Source organism: Chinchilla lanigera, unplaced genomic scaffold (assembly GCF_000276665.1).
Source record: "Chinchilla lanigera isolate Chin_1 unplaced genomic scaffold, ChiLan1.0 scaffold00091, whole genome shotgun sequence".
NCBI lineage: Eukaryota > Metazoa > Chordata > Mammalia > Rodentia > Chinchillidae > Chinchilla > Chinchilla lanigera.
Window position 1 is genome coordinate 8,289,449 of NW_004955492.1, and position 15,618 is coordinate 8,305,066.

A 15,618-nucleotide genomic window follows, 5' to 3' on the forward strand; every position below is an offset into this window, starting at 1 on the left:
CAGCCTCAGTGCCACCAGTTCTGCCAGTTGTGATGTTTCTGGTCATCAGCAGAACCAGCACACAAACTCACACCAGTGTCTTTCTCATTAAAGCATTTCCTCGTGGAGATGTGGATTTTTAGAATGTGCATGTATATTTCCTCCAGTGCTCGGTTCCAAGTCCCTTGCATCTCATGCATGCAATTTAGAGATTAAATGGAGCCACGGAGAGATCTGTGTTTATTAGAGCCAAATGCTACTTGTGTCAGATTTGCTGGTGAGTTGGAACAGCAGCCTGAAGCACGCTAGCTACATCGCTCACCCTCTCAGGAAGCTCTGTGGTGGAGCATGCACAGCGAGAGCGGTCGTGAGTGTGGGGCAGTCTGTACTGAGGCTGGAATGAGTTGTGTTTGTGCAGCTGCTTGAAGGTGGGAGAACAGATGTGGAGATTCTCGACTGTGATGCAGAAAGGTATCACCCTCTCCAATCAAGGCAGCCAGGTAGGCCACAGATATCTATTTACTGACCTTTGTGTGCACAGTTCAAGTGGATCATGGAAAAATAGGTATGCAATGATGTGTGAGATACACCTCCGCCTAGGGGAGTGTCTTTGTCACAATATTCAGATACCTGCAACTTAAAGGAGGAGTTTATTTTAGCCCATGGTTTCCATCCATAGTTGTCTGGCTCCAAGTCAGAAATAGCATGGCAGAGGAAAATCTGTTCCCCCTTTGGCAGATTTCCACGGTGGGGGGAATTTTAGATTTAAATTGTAACAAGGAGCATTTGAAATTAAAACCATAGCAGAGAGAATATGTATGCACAGGAGTATGAAGTAGTCAATAGAAAGTACAGAGCACATTCTGGTTCCCATACACTGCCAGCTCTGATTATTCCACCTAGGCCTTGGCCCCCTGGCCCAAGTCCGTGCTGAGAGGCAAGGAGTGTGCAAACAGCTCCAGCCTGCATCACTTCTAACACATGGAAGACAGTGTCCAAAGCTCCAGGAGCCTTTGGTGCAGAAAATGTACACAGCAAGGGATGCCTGAATGGCACCATAATGGGAGCAGAGGTGACATAAACAATGGTGAGACAGAGAATGACATGCATGCCCAAGATACATGGAAATCAGGACGTCTAAGCAGCAGGCTAGAGGAAGCCTCTAGAAAGAGAAGGCTTGACTTGGTTCCAAAGGACTTTGGCTCCTGGTGGGTATGAGAGGCCTTGCAAGCCAGGGCAGCATAGGTGCCACCAGGAGAGTGGCTGAGCTTGAACTGGACCAGGTGAGTTGAAATCCAGCCCAGGACTTCATGCACTGTTATGTGTACTGCAAGAAGGACCCATAAAGATCTCACATCCTACAGGCATCAGGGACAGTACAGGTGCCTGCCTGGGCAGGGAGTAAGAGTTAAAGGGCACAGTGTACTGAGCATGAGCAGGTAAGTGAATGGCCTCCGCACCATGATGGCTCTGTGTGGGTCACAAACAGGTGCAGTCACCAAGACTGGAGATGGGGGTGAGGAGGGGGGAGCATCCTGGAAGAGAATCCCAATGACCAACCCAGCCCCTTCTCTTCCTCCCGGACCTTTCTTGCAGCTTCAGTTCAACTGAGTGCTCCCACCAAGAAGAAAGGGGCTGGACTCTGCTGGGCCACAGACAACACTGCAGGAAGCCTCCAGGGGAGCTGGTAGCGGGCTGTGAGATCTGCTATTCATGTCCTGTGCTCACTATCCTCATCCAAGTCCCAGTCCCTGGACCTCTTCTTTTACAGATACTTTCAACCCTCGGTCATCTTATATGATCACAGGTCTGTAAATACTCCTATATACTGGCTACTTCCAAATGTCTACCTCCAGACTTCTCTCCAGAGGATTAGATGTGTGTCCCCAAAGGCCCCCTGGCATCTCCATGTAGGTCACTAACAGGGCAGAAACAGCTCTTAGTTTGATGGTGGATTGGACCTTCCCCATTACTTCTCCCGCAGTAAATGATTCTGTCAACCCCCAAATATCAGGCCTGAGTCCATGGGATCATGTTGACCTTTCTTCTTCTCTTTTGATCATATTCATTCCAGCTATAAATACTTAAGTTTCCACCATTAATCATATGTTTAATCCAATCAGTCCTATCACCTCCAGCTACTTCCTGGCTTGCACTTAGATCAGTGAATCAACCTCTTCTCTATCCTCTTCCTTCTATTCTCATCCCTTGCAGTAAAATATCCTTGAAGGACCTTTAAAAAATTTAAGAATATGTCATATTCCTGCTCAAAACTTTACAGTTTCTTAGCCAGGTGTGGTAGTACACACTTGTGAATCCCAGTATTTAGGAGGCTGAGACAGAAGGATCTTGGTGAGTTGGAGGCCAGCCTGGGATACACGGTGAGTTCAAGGCCAGCCCAAACTACATAGTGAGAACTTGTCTCAAAAGAAAAAAAAAAAGAACTGAATGAAGAAAGAAAGAAAATAAACCAAGCAAAACAAACAAACAAACAAAAACCAGAAATACACTTTATAGTTTCTTTGGGCATAAAGAATGAACTAAGTCCTTTCAAGGTCCTTTTGTTGCTGACTGTCATCCCAACCTTACCTCCTGCCTTCCCTTGTTTGCTGTGGTTCTTTAACGCACAGTCTGACTTTAAGGCCTTTGCACTTGTTTTCCCTTAGCACTAAACATGCTTTGTTCACTGTACAGAGCCAGCTCTGACACTATAAGAGTCTGTTACATTTTTGTGATTGTTTTTCCCCACCAGCAAAATGTAAGCCCCAGAACTTGCTGATTTTATTCACTGCTGCATTGAGCACTGGGCTCAACAAAGATATGCAGAATGAATGAAATGAGCTCTACTACTTTTGATGTTATTTTATTTCCTGCCAGAAGCATAGATTGCTGCATTTACTTAATTTCTTCCCTGTTGTTTAACATTTATGTTGCCTCGGATGTTTTCCTAATATAAAAATACTTTAATGAACAGTTCACTCTGGTTCTTAGGCTTTGCATAGAACAGCTTGATGAGAAAATTGGATCAATCCCATCCCCTGGGCATATTGAAATCCAAAGTGGGAACAAGTAGAAATTTGTGTCTCCATGCCTTTAGGTTTCTGTTGGTTTTGTCCAGTGAGCTACCATGACCTTCCTTATCCTGCTGAAGGTCTCTCACCTCCCAGGGTGCATGAAGCATTCTCTCTGCATGAAGCTATCTGATGCCCTCCCACTACTGGACCAGTAGCCTCCCCAGTTCAAGTTCATATTGTTCTCTCTCTCTCTCTCTCTCTTAGCATTGCCTGACTACCCACAGTGCAGTAGAACTGTATCTATTTATCTTTTGGGTCAAGTACGGGGCTTGGAACAATGCCATAGATGGTTAATAAATATTTGTGGAAATGTTGACAGAATTCATTCCCCCAAATGACTAGAAAACATGACTTGTTTGGTGATATTTGTGCTAGGAATAAAATTGGTTGCCCCTCCCCCAAGGAGAATGTGGCAGCAAGATTGGCAAGACCACAACTGTGGGAGGGAGAGGGAAATCCCCTCCCTGGAATTCTGTCTGCTGTCTAGTTGCAACACCTCCTATGGAATTGTCTGATTGCCCCTTCACTCCCTTTCTCTACCCCTTCTAAACGCTTCTTTATAATACTTGGGTTCTTTTTTGGTCTTCCACATGCTGTGAGATGACTTTTGAGTTCATTGGCCTCTTTGGAGACTCGCTGTTGCAGGATATGAATAATTGAACACAGCAAATGTGGATGATAAATTGTGGCTCACAGATGCGGAGCTATTTGGAGCTGTCACTGTGGGCTGCAGCAAAATATTAACAATGTGTGTTCTGGTGATTTTAGGTTGCTTCTTGAGAAATGAAGAAAGAAAAATGAGGAATACCTGCTTGCTGCATTTGGAGGCAGTGACTTTCCTGAATGGGTTATGCACTTCCGGTCCACAGGTGTTGTGGGTATAGTAGCCTGATGAACGTTGGTCTGGGGAGCCACATGTCCTATGACCTCAGGCTGATGGGGGAGAATGGAGATGTCCTGAGGAAGAATTCACAACTCTGCAACTCTCCTGGAAACTAGGGAGACAAAGTTCAAAACCAGGGAGGTATCTTCAGGCTACGGATAGCCCAGTGCAGGGCCAGAGTGTTTGGAGGAACAGCATGAGCCCTGTGTTTTGCCTTTGTAACTTCTGCCTTAATGTGAACTGATGAGAAAGAGCTGGTTCCCACTGAGATGTGGCAAAGTGTGAGAGGCAAAGTATTAGAGTATGAGAGGGAGGGGCCACTTCCAGGGACTCTGAGGGCTGAGACCTCAGAAGGGATCCTGTAACTGGTTCCTAACACTGTCACTGGAGGATCCACAGGGATCCTCTGGGCTGCTCAGAAGACAGAGGTGTACCTGTGCTGGAAGCTTCTAAAACCTGGGGCAGTAGGAGGTCTCAGAGCTTCTGGGCTTGTGGTCCCAGCCTCCTTTGCAATTCCAGAGTTAACTAGTTTGATTTCCCAAAGGAGGGCAGAGTTTGCAGCCCATGGGGACAAAGAGTACCAACTTCCATTGGCACCCGGGCCTTGGTGGACTCCACATGCTTGCAGGAGCACTGAGCCACAAACCAGTGCCAGTGTGGGTGTCTTCTCTTGTCCCTTGCATTTCTCTTGCTTGGGTTTTCTTGTTCTTTATGGATTTCTGGGTTTATACTCTCATCAAATTTGGAAAAGTTCTGGCATTTTTTGTGTGTGTGTCTCTTCCTCCTCCTTTCCAAATGTGACTCCAGTCACTTGTGTGTTACACTAATTTTCCAATGACCTGTTTATTATATTATATGCAGGTTATCCACCCTAGCAGGTGTAGCACTCATACCCTTAATCCCAGCATTAGACCATGAATAATCACAAACTCTAGATTTAGCTACCTCCAAAAAAGTGCCATCTAAAAGTGCATGAGACTTTGGGGGCACATCTAGACACAAACCATAACAAGGTCCCTGATATCTTCTTTGCTTTCAGTTTTTTTTTTTTTCCTAACCTTGTTGTTTTTGGAGGGGTGGTCTTTTATTATGACTTCAACTTTATGATTTTTTTCTTCTGCTGTGTCTAATCTTCAATTAATTTCACATGAACCTTTCATTTCAGACACTGTTTTAAACTTTTCTGTTTTACATCTTCGGTTTCTCTTTTCATTTTATTTTTTAAAAATTCTTGTATGGCTCGGGGTAGTGATGCATGCCTATAATCCCATCACTCTGGTAGGCTGAAGCTGGAGGGTCACAAGTTATCAGCTTATTAAGGCTCTATCACTCAGAAAGGGGTGGATGTTAGAGATATAGTTCAGGTGGAAGGCCCTGGGTTCAATCCCTAGTACTGCAAATATAAACAAAATAAAATTTAAAAATAAAAATTTTGTATGCATTCCTGATGTGCACATAAATGATTAAAGTCTTTCCTGTTTCAATCCTATTTGTTATTTCTAAGGACTGAGTTTCCCCTGGCTTTGGGTCCCATATTCCTGCTTCCTCATTTTTGGATGCTATACCTTGCGAATTTCATGCTATCATTGGTGGTACTCTTGAAAGGTTTCAGATTTTACCTGCCCCACAGAGGAGGTGCTTGGTCCTCCGAGTCTTGCTTCCTAAGGCTTATTCTGAGCAGGTCTAGAGTGTCTTTCACTCTGGGGATGGATTCTTCCCCCACTAAAGGGGTCACAGTGTGGCCCCATGTTCCCTGGAGTAGAGAGTATCTGCCTGTGTGAATCTTAAATGAGCTGTGGGAATTGTCCAATTTGTACCTGCCCAGAACTTTTCCCTAAGTTGGTTTTGTGTGACCTGACAGAGTTCAACTCTATTTACATGCGCACACAGGTCTCTGTGGGGGTTTGCTTTAGGTGTCAGCCTGACTGCATGAAGGACGGAGGAGCTTACTCCTGGAGGTGCTTCCAGGAGTCAGTGTGGGCCCTGGACCCTGGGGCAAAGAGCCTCCTGAGGTGCTGCCTCACAAACTGCCAGCATTTACTGGGCTCCCAACAATACTGCCCTCAGAGCCCGGCCAGGGGAGTCAGGAGTCCAGGGTTCAGGCTTCGGAGATGAGCAAGGCAGGCAGGAGTCAGTGGCCCTGTGCTACGCTGAAGCAACATGCCTTGGATTCCTGTGGCCCTTTGGGTCAGAGCACAAAGTAGCTCCTCTCACCACGTCGACCCCTTGGGCCCATGTGGCCCTGGGCAGAGAATCAGAGGACACGGGGAAGGACTGGACAGTTGACTGCCCTGGCTGTCCCTCCCTGAGTGCCTCTCAGCTGTCTGAAGCCAAGGACACATGCTTCCCCACTCACAACCTCTGCAGTGCTTCTCTGTTGCAGTTACATGTTCATTCGTCTGTCTCTGTCTCTCTGGTGACATCTCAAGGACAAGACCTGCATTTTGCTTTTCTCTGAATCCCTAGTACCTGACACTAATACTGGCCAGCAGTACTAGTAGCAGGTGAGCCTTCACCTGGAACAATTCCATCTCTCCATTTTTTCTTTTGTTTGACCCCCTTATGCGCTACTCTGGGTACTGAGGATAACTGTAGACATGCCAGGCAACGCTCTTGAGCTTATATTCCAGTGGAGGAGAAAATCCAAATAACAGTTTGCACCGGACAGCTGACAGGGCCCTGGGATATCTGACCTTGCAGGAGAGCAGAGCACTGTGGTCCTATTGCTTGCTCTGGGAGGTTTCTCCAGAAACATGACGGTCACTGCTCCTCCCTGAATTGGTTTCAAGTCTTCCAACAAGAACCTGTGTGGGCAAAGCTCAGTGTAAACAGTATCACTAAGTAGGGGACAACAACTGAATGTGCCAAGATGCACATGAGTTGTAAGGACCTTAAGGTCTTTACTTTCTGTCTCTAAGAAACCTACAAAATCATTACATTTTAATAGAATATGGAATGCTGTCTGTCAGCAATCAAGGTGCTGTGGGGCGTGGAAGACACTGAGGGAAGAATCTTGGGCTTTCCCATTCAAGATGAGCATTGAGCAGACAGAAAGAGGGGACCTCCAATATGGCTGCAGCCGCCTGCCGTGCCAACCTTGAGGCTGACACTAGGTCTGAGAGCAGCAGGTGATGCCAGAGACCCTGATTCCTACGCATACTTTCTGGTCTTAGCAGTTCCAGAAGCAGCAGTACAGCCGACCCTGGTCAGGGCATGAGGTAGCTCCAGTGTCCTTCCACAGAGCTGGCCTCCCTGCTGCAAGCACTCTACCCACTCTTCGCACCCGGCCCCCTCTGCCCATGGCTGCTCTCCTTCCTCCCTCCTTGTTCCCAGGCTCACGCCCAGGGCAGGCTCTGCATGTGCTTGTGGTATGCTGTGCCCGCACAGCTTCTGGGGTGTGATCTGAGCAAAGTCATCTGAGTCCCGCTGTCCCTTCATACTGGAAGAACTTTGTCCCCTACCACTGATGAGGTGGACACTCCAGTGGGTCTGTGACTCTGCTGGACACAAATAGTCATTTATGTAGCAAAACTCAGTCTTTACTCAAAACTTAGAATTTCCCATTTTAATACATTTTCATCCAAAGTTCAGCTTACCTGCAGGGGCAGGGAAATCTGCCTTCAAGGGGCAAGAACAGCCCCTCTCTCCTCCCTCTTCTTCTTTGTCTGCCTCCCACTTTTGGCTGCTGCCCTCACCCTCTAGTGTGGGAGGCCTAGGACAAGGTGGGCAGAGGGAGCCCCCACCTGGCCTGTGCCTGTGTGATGGCTACCTGGCCTACCACTCTATGGGGTCTGTGGGCTCCTCAGAGGCCTCTGCCGACTCAGGCTGTGGCCATGGCGGTACAAGCCAAACCTCAGCTCTGGGCTGGCTGCTTCACTCCCTCAACAGTTTGGCCAGCATCCACTCCCTGTCTGCAACAGGCCAGTCACTTGGGATGCCCCTGGACAGGATTCCTTCTGAAAGAATTCCAGGCTCAGAGTCCTCTTGCAGGCTCCATCTGGCCCCTTGGCCTTCTTCCCAACACAGAGGGAACACCTCTCTCCCTCTTTCCTGTGTCCACGTCAGGCAAATGGCCACAACCCAGGTGGGAGACATGCAAACGTAGTGGAAGTGTGTTCCCTGGCCCTGGGTCACGCAGCAGCCTCTTCAGTGTGCATGGGGCTGGCTCCACGTGCTTCTCTATGCCCCTGGGGCATGCCCTCAAGGTCGGGCAACTCTCCGGAGTCTGATGGGGATGAGGTAGCCCCTCAGTGGCCTCCACATGAGGTGGAGAGGGGAAGTCACAGAAAGAGAGTGTGGCTCTCTCCCGGGTTGTCACTTTACAATTCTGTCCCTTCTTTCAGCTTTTAAACTCTGTGTATATCTTCTTGTGGCTCTTGTCCTCTGTTACATAAGATATGAAGTATGTGACAAAGGTCCCATGTGACACTGTGTTACCTCTATTTGTTCGTTGCTACAGTTTGGATCTTAAGTGTCCCCAAAAGGCTCCTGTGTTAAAGGCCTGGTCCCCTACATGGTGCTACTGGGAATGGGAACCGTGAGAGGAAAGGCTTGGGGGAAAGCTGCGGGTCATGTAGGTGGAACTGTGGGACCCCAGATCTCTTCCTGGTTTGTGCTTCCAGGTCATGAAGTGAACAGCTTTGCTCATTATCAGCTCCCTGCTGTAATGTGATGCCCCATCACTGGCTCAAAGAAACAGGGCCACCAACGGTGATCCAAAACTTCCCGCACTTTTACCCCAAATAAGCCTTCCCTCTTTATTGGCTGATTTTCTTAGGTGCTGATTACAGAAATGGAAGCTGACTGGCACATTTGTCTTTAATAAAATAGAATTATTATACTATACCCTTTTCATTTGCCAATACCATGCTTATCCCCATGGAGCCATCAGTACAGACCTAATTCTATGTGTTTGTACATGTGCACCTGTGTGTGTGTTTTTTCTAGACAAAAGCTTGCGTGGTTATAGTGTATTTTTGATGCAAAGTGATATTATATTTGCTAATATTGTATCAGAATTGTTACTTCATATTCATACATGAGATTAGGCTACCTTTTTCCTTTTGTACTATATCAAATTTTTGTCATAGTTGTATAAAAGTTAAAAACCTTTTAATCTTTTTCTACGGCTTAGAATTGACTGCTCTTTAAAAGTTGGCTAGAACTAAAGTTTAAAACCATTTGTTCCTAGCAATTTTTTTTGGCGGTGGATCTTTATTCCCACTTTCCATCTCTGTAGGAAGCCCTTCCCCCACCTTGTTGCGGTCCGGTGGAGTTTAAATGTGTACTCCTAGGAAAAAGTTATCAGAATTCCAATAAGTAATTCCAATCTACCACTTCCAGTCCAATCCATGGTGAGAATAAAGACACAAAGGCATATTTGTAGTTGTGGGCAGCCAAGAGGGTCCTAAATCCAGTTAGAACAATGGCTAACAGGAACGAAGGCCCCGACCCAGGGCTGAATCCGGGTTTTATTAATTTGTGAAGAGGGCGGTGGCTCGGGGATGAGTGACTGTGAGAATGATGGGAAGTACATGAATGCTGTGAGCTGGGCTGGAAAAGAGGCGAGATAGCACCTCTGCAATATACAGAGGTATGCAGAAAGAGTAATCTGCATAACACAGTTTGAGGGAGTATCTTACGTTTTGGAGTTGGTGTTTCAGCCTTGATGTGTAATCTTCGTGTCCTGAAATATCATAGATTCTTTCTAGAGCCTCAGTCTCAGCCAACAGCAAGGCATCACTTGTTACTTGGCGTAGCTCACACATGCTAGTTGGAAGGTGTAGGTGGGGCATTACTGACCTGTTGCATTGCTTTAAAGACTCCACATCAGCTAGACCTATTTGCATTGCTTAAAGCCAATTGAGGGAATAAAGAAATATCCTAGCCAGCTCTGTATATATCAATACATAGCAAAAGGGCCAGGCTTAGCCAAAACGGAGCCAGATGCTTTTCTTTCAAGGACAGCCATCTTGGAGGTCCTCCATACATTTCCACTGTGGTAATTGGTCTATTCAAGTTTTCTGTTTCTTCTTGGTTAATTTTGCTAATGTACATTTTATTGAAAATCGTCTATATTCCCCTAGGCATTCAAATTTCTCGCCAGATTATTAAGTCGTGATACCTTGGTTGATTATCTCCTCTTTCCTCCCTCCCTTTCTCTTTCCTTCGTCTTTCCCTTCCTCCCTCCCTCCCAAACCACACTCATAAAAGTTAGCCATTTGTTGGGCCTTTTCAGGACCAGCTCTGGGAATTATTCATTCTTTGAACTTTTTTCTTTATATCAAACTTTTATATCTTTAATTGTTCCTTGCCATTTTGGATGATTTTCTACACCTTCTTTTTTTAGATAAATGCATTATGCTCAATATCATGTTCCAGAGAGTCATCCGCACTGCTCCTTGATAGCTGCAGTTTTCTACACTCATCACCTGCATATGGATATGTTGATCCATCTGCTCTGCTGGTGATGGACACTGGGCTATTTCCAGTTTGTACTATTATGGATAATGCTGCTCTGGATATTCTAGGAAATTTTCTCACTTTGTTTTCACTTGAGATCTCAATTTCAGAACCTGAAAGAGAGATATAACATTCATTTCACACTCATAGGCTGCCAGCCCCACAGAGCTTTTTTGTGCACTGAACATTTGTATCCCCCCCTTGCTCCATGTTATTTGGGGGTGAGTCCTTTGGGAGATGATGAGCTTTAAATGAGGTCATTAGGGTGAAGCCTCATCATGGTTCTAGTGTCCTTAAAAGAAGACACCAGAAAGCACATTCACCCCTAATCTCTCCCTGCCCCACCCCTGCCTTATGAAGATGCAGCAGGAAGTAGCCCCTACCAGACACAGAATCCACTGCCACCTTTATCTTGAACTGCCAGATTTCACAACTGTGAGATAAAAATGTTAGTTGTGTATGCAGTCCAGTTTCTGGCATTTTGTTATAGCAGCTGAACAGGTGGAGACAATCACGTTAGGGACCCTTTACACTATGCTCAAAACACAAGCTGGTAAACAAGATCCTTTTTTATTTTAACCTCTCTGCATTTATACTTAAACTCTGTGCGTGTATGTCTTCAGAAATTGCTGCCTGCTCCGTTATTATTCAAATTATATTCTATAGAACTATATTAATACAATAGCCACTAGCTATTTGCAGCTATAGAACTCCGGAGTTATGTCTAGTCTAAATTGAGATGGATTGTGAGTATAAAATATACGTAGATTTTAAAAACAATGTGAATAAATTAATGTAAAATATCTCATTAATAATTTTATATTGGTTACATGTTGAAATGATAGTGATTTGGTTGCACTGAGTTAACTACACTTTCTATTAAAATAGATTTAGTTGGCTTCTTATTACTTTTAAACTGTGGCTGCAATGATATTCAAAATTACACATATGGCTTGAATATGTGCATGCATTGCATTTCTATCGGACAGCACCATCCTAGAAGATTTCCTTTTGTATTTATATTTAAACCTACCTAAAACTGATTCTTTGTATTTGAGGTAAGGGTCAATTTTTGTCTGTTTCACACAGTCGAGTAATCCAGTGCAATTGAGTAGAAAGATCATTGTTTTTACATTGGTTTTTAATGTTACCTTTGACATAAATCAGGTGTCAATATGTACGTGTTTCTTTCTAGACTCTCTCTTCTGTCCCATTGATCAATCCATCTATCTCTAGTTGTCTTAATTACTACAGCTTTATAAGAAGTCTTTATCTCTAGTGACGAAGTTCTCCAATTTTGTTCTTTCTTTAAGATTTTCTTATCCATTATTAGCCCTTTGCATGTCTGTGGATGTTTTATCACCAACCTATCCAGTCTCTCAAAAATGCTCCTAAGGTTTGAGCTAGATAGTGTTGAATGTACAAACCTGTTTGTGGGAAACTGATATCAATCTTCTCATTCACGAACATGATTTATATATGTATATCTTCTTTAAATTCTTTCACTAATGATTTGTAACTCACTGTAAAGAGAGGTCTTATGTATCTTCTGTTTGATTTACTTGTAGGTATTTGATTTTTAAAGGTTATTATAAACGGTATTTTAAATTTCTTCTTGTACTTGATACTGATATATAGAATTCAATTTATGTTTTGGCATTTTGTCCAGAAATCTTGCTAAATATTAATTCTAGTAGTTTATTTGTAGATTCTTTTGGATTTTCTATGAACCACACAATCATGTCATCTGGAGATAATGACAGTTTTTTTTCCCATCTAATTCATATATCATTTTTTTTTCCTCACAGACTAGAACCTCTAGAACAATGTTGAACTAAAGTGGTAATAGTGAGGCTCTTTGCCTCATTTCTACTTTCAGAGGGAAATTATTTAACATTTCAGTATCAACTGTGACTTTCAGTTTTTTTGTGGTGAGAGTCTTTCATAGATAAAGACATTGCCTGCTCCTTCTAGCAGGCTGAGAGATTTTTTTAAAAAATTATAACTATGTGCTAAATATTTTCAAATGTTTTTGCTGCCTCTCACAAGATAATTACATGATTTTTCTCCTTTACAGTTGTATTATAGTAGGTTATTGCCTTGTAATAAATGACTCTTATCCCTTCGCATCTAAAAATGAAAAACGCTGGTTACCACATGCTTCTGAGGGCTAGGATCTGAGAATGGCCCAGAAGGTGATGCTGGCTCGTGTTTCTCAGGAGGCCAGGGCTTCAGTCAGCTCAGCACTGGCCAGGTGGAATGTGTTTTCTGCTGTGTATGGAGGCTGCTATCTTTGGATGTCACCAGTGTGGGAGTTGGTTTCCCCCAGAGAAAGATAACAAGAGTGGATGGAGTTCTATAATGGCAGCACGGAGTTTCACTCTTCTGTTTTGTGTGATTGTTCACACAGTCCAGCTATTTGTCCTGCAGTGTTTCGGTAATATAGACCACAAGGACAATATTAGCAGCCAGAGAATATAGAGGGAAAGTACAAGAGATGCCTTGTTGCCCTCTTCCCCTCTCTCTATATCCCTAGCACACCTGGGGGGCAACAGCTCTGGCCTGCTTGGCAGTGAATCAAGGCGCCTGTGGAGGAAGGAGCAAGTTGGCATCCCCAAGCCTGGTGAAGAGAACCATGACAGTGGTGGAATACCAGTGAGTTGCATGTGTGTGTGTATTCAATCCAATTTCACAAATACTGTGGCAAACCAATATCTAAAATGAACCACAAATCGGAGCTTTACCTTCTAAATGACCACAGGGCCTCATGAGAACCTCTGGGCAAGCTCTTTCCCACTTTTAAGTGCTCTGGCACTGTGGCCTATGAGTTGTCAGCACCCTTTCTAACCTTTCCTTCTTCTTTTTTATTCTTTTTTCCAGTACTGGAAATTTAATCTAGGGCCTTCACACTCACCCTCAACCCTGTTTTATTTTTTACTTTGACCCCCCGTTTTGCTAAGCTGCCAGGCTGGGCTTAAACTTATGAGCCTCCTACTTCAGCCTCCCAGAGTGCTGAAATTACAGGCATCCACCACTATGCCAAAGTCTTCCTTCTGATGATCTCTACTGAGGAGACTACAACTGCCATGGGAAATTTGTTCCAGCCAGGGAAGTATGTGGAGGATTGTGCTGGGGGTGCTCCGGGAAGAACACTGTATTCCTTTCGGGGCAGCTATCCCAGCTCCCAATACCCCTTCTCCCTTGACAACAGAGAACCCCTGGGCATGGGCAGGTGCCTTGCCACCGTGGGGACAGGGTTATAGTGGCCCCAAGAATTTTGCACCTGGCCTCCCTGAGCGAGTGGATGTGACACAAACACCAGCACCTGGGCCTGGGGAGCATCCTGACTCAGGGTCTGCTCCTGTTCAAAGTTCCCCAGAGTGCCAGGCTCACCCCTATAGGAAAGCGATGAGATAAAGTAGTGTCACTTCTGGAAGTCACTGACCCACAAGAGGAGGAGCCTTTGAACCAAGAGCGGGGTACCCAGGTCAGGGACAGAGTTCAGAGGTAGGTGAGGAGCACTTCTCCATGAGAGCCTGCAGGACAGTGGGCAGGAAAGAGGACAGCGGGAGGACCTGAGAGCACAACTGGGTTGGTATCTGGCTAGGCAGCTTCCTGCCTGGGCAGTGCATTTTGGGGGAGCACAGGATTCAGGGCACCCCTTTGTGAATCATCTGGGGAGACCCCGTGGGAGACATGAAGCAGGTGACAGAGAGAGAAGCATGGAACCTGGGTAACACAGAGCTGGTGGTGGCACTGACATGCTACCCAGCAGTGTCTGGGGCTGCACATTCCTACACGCCTATGATGCCCATCATGCCAGGCTTCCACAGCAACTTCTCCAGCACCTCCTCCAGGAAGCCTTCCGAGGAGCTCAGCCTCACATCCTTGCATTGCACACGCATGGGTTCCCTGTTGGGCTGTTGGACTTCCCTGGGAGGGTCAGTGCTCTGCCACAGTCACTTCTGCTTACTCCAGATATCCCAGCCTACCTTCCTAGAATGCCAAACCAGCAACCTGGCCCCGCTGGTGTCCATGGAGGAAGGTGTTGTTTCCCCTCTCTCTCTGGTCTCTCTTCCTCACTCTACTGCAGCTCTGGGTGAGTTCAGGGGTGCTTACTGCCTGGCCCTGTCTCCCTTGCATAGTCTCTGACACAACTCAGCCTAGCTGTTAGCAAACTGTGTACTAGACAGTGTACTCTTCCTAAAGGCTGAGGGTAGCAGAGTTTTATTGACACCTGAAGACAGGATGCTTCAGGAAATCAGCCTCTTGGAGTCCTGCTGTATGTCTGAGTCTCCCTCTCACCATCATCCTCCGCATTCCCTCAAGCAGCTAGGACCCAGACCGGGTAGAGAGCCCAGACAGAGTCTGCCTTGTAGGACAGCCTGCCTGCCATTCCCGAGGCTCAGCCAGGGTGCACCTCCCCAGGTCAGGGCTTCCCTCCTGCCACCAGAAGCCTCCACAGCTCTCCTGACTGTCGTTTTGCACAGGTTAAAGTCCTGCTTAATGGTAGTTCTGAACTACGCACTGCAGGGAATGCAGCTTGGCACCAGCACTCCCCTATCCTTCTATTTCCTTCACCCTATTATTAATGCAGAGCACCGAACAAGGGTTCCTGGAACACACTGAGTACATGCTAATGTCAGCTAATTGAATGGATGAGCCTGATTTCCTGCGTTATCCAAAGAAAAAGCAGTATTTGTACCTTGCTTAGGGAAATTAGAAGTGGTGGCTGCATCAGGTACCGGGAAAGGTTTGCATTTGTGTCCTGACTGTGGGATTTGTTGAGCCGCTGATCAGTGAAGATCCAGCCAGCCATGAAGATGCAGTAGATGCAGTCCAGTGCCCAGGACTGTGAACCTGAGCATTTAATTCAAAGCATCCGGGCAGATGGGGGTTGGGAGGCAGGCTCCAACCTGGAGACACTTTAGAGATGCTCCTATTTTTCATGCCTGTCATATTTTCCAGTCCTTAGAGTCAGGAATGAAATTCTGAAGCAAAGCTTTTATTCTCTTATCAGTGTGCAGCCCAGCAGGGTTGGACCGAGACTGTGGAGATGAGCAGTGGAGTGAGAGCACACTAATCCTGGATTTTAGGCTCAGTGTTCCCATTAACCCAGTAATGCCAGCCAGGGAGGGGCCTGCAGAAGCAGACCTGCACTTGAATTTACCACTTTGAAACAGCTCTCATTTGCTAAGAGACATTCTGGGATGAAGCATA

At 45.8% G+C, this 15,618-nt stretch overlaps 1 long non-coding RNA gene across 1 annotated transcript; it reads left to right on the forward strand.

Moving 5' to 3' along the window:
- Positions 1-326: 326 nt before the first annotated feature.
- LOC106146693 lies at positions 327-4,268 on the forward strand. The gene is made up of 3 exons (XR_001231245.1): positions 327-479; positions 1,576-1,786; positions 3,822-4,268. It is a non-coding gene; the product is annotated as an uncharacterized LOC106146693 (long non-coding RNA).
- Positions 4,269-15,618: the final 11,350 nt, after the last annotated feature.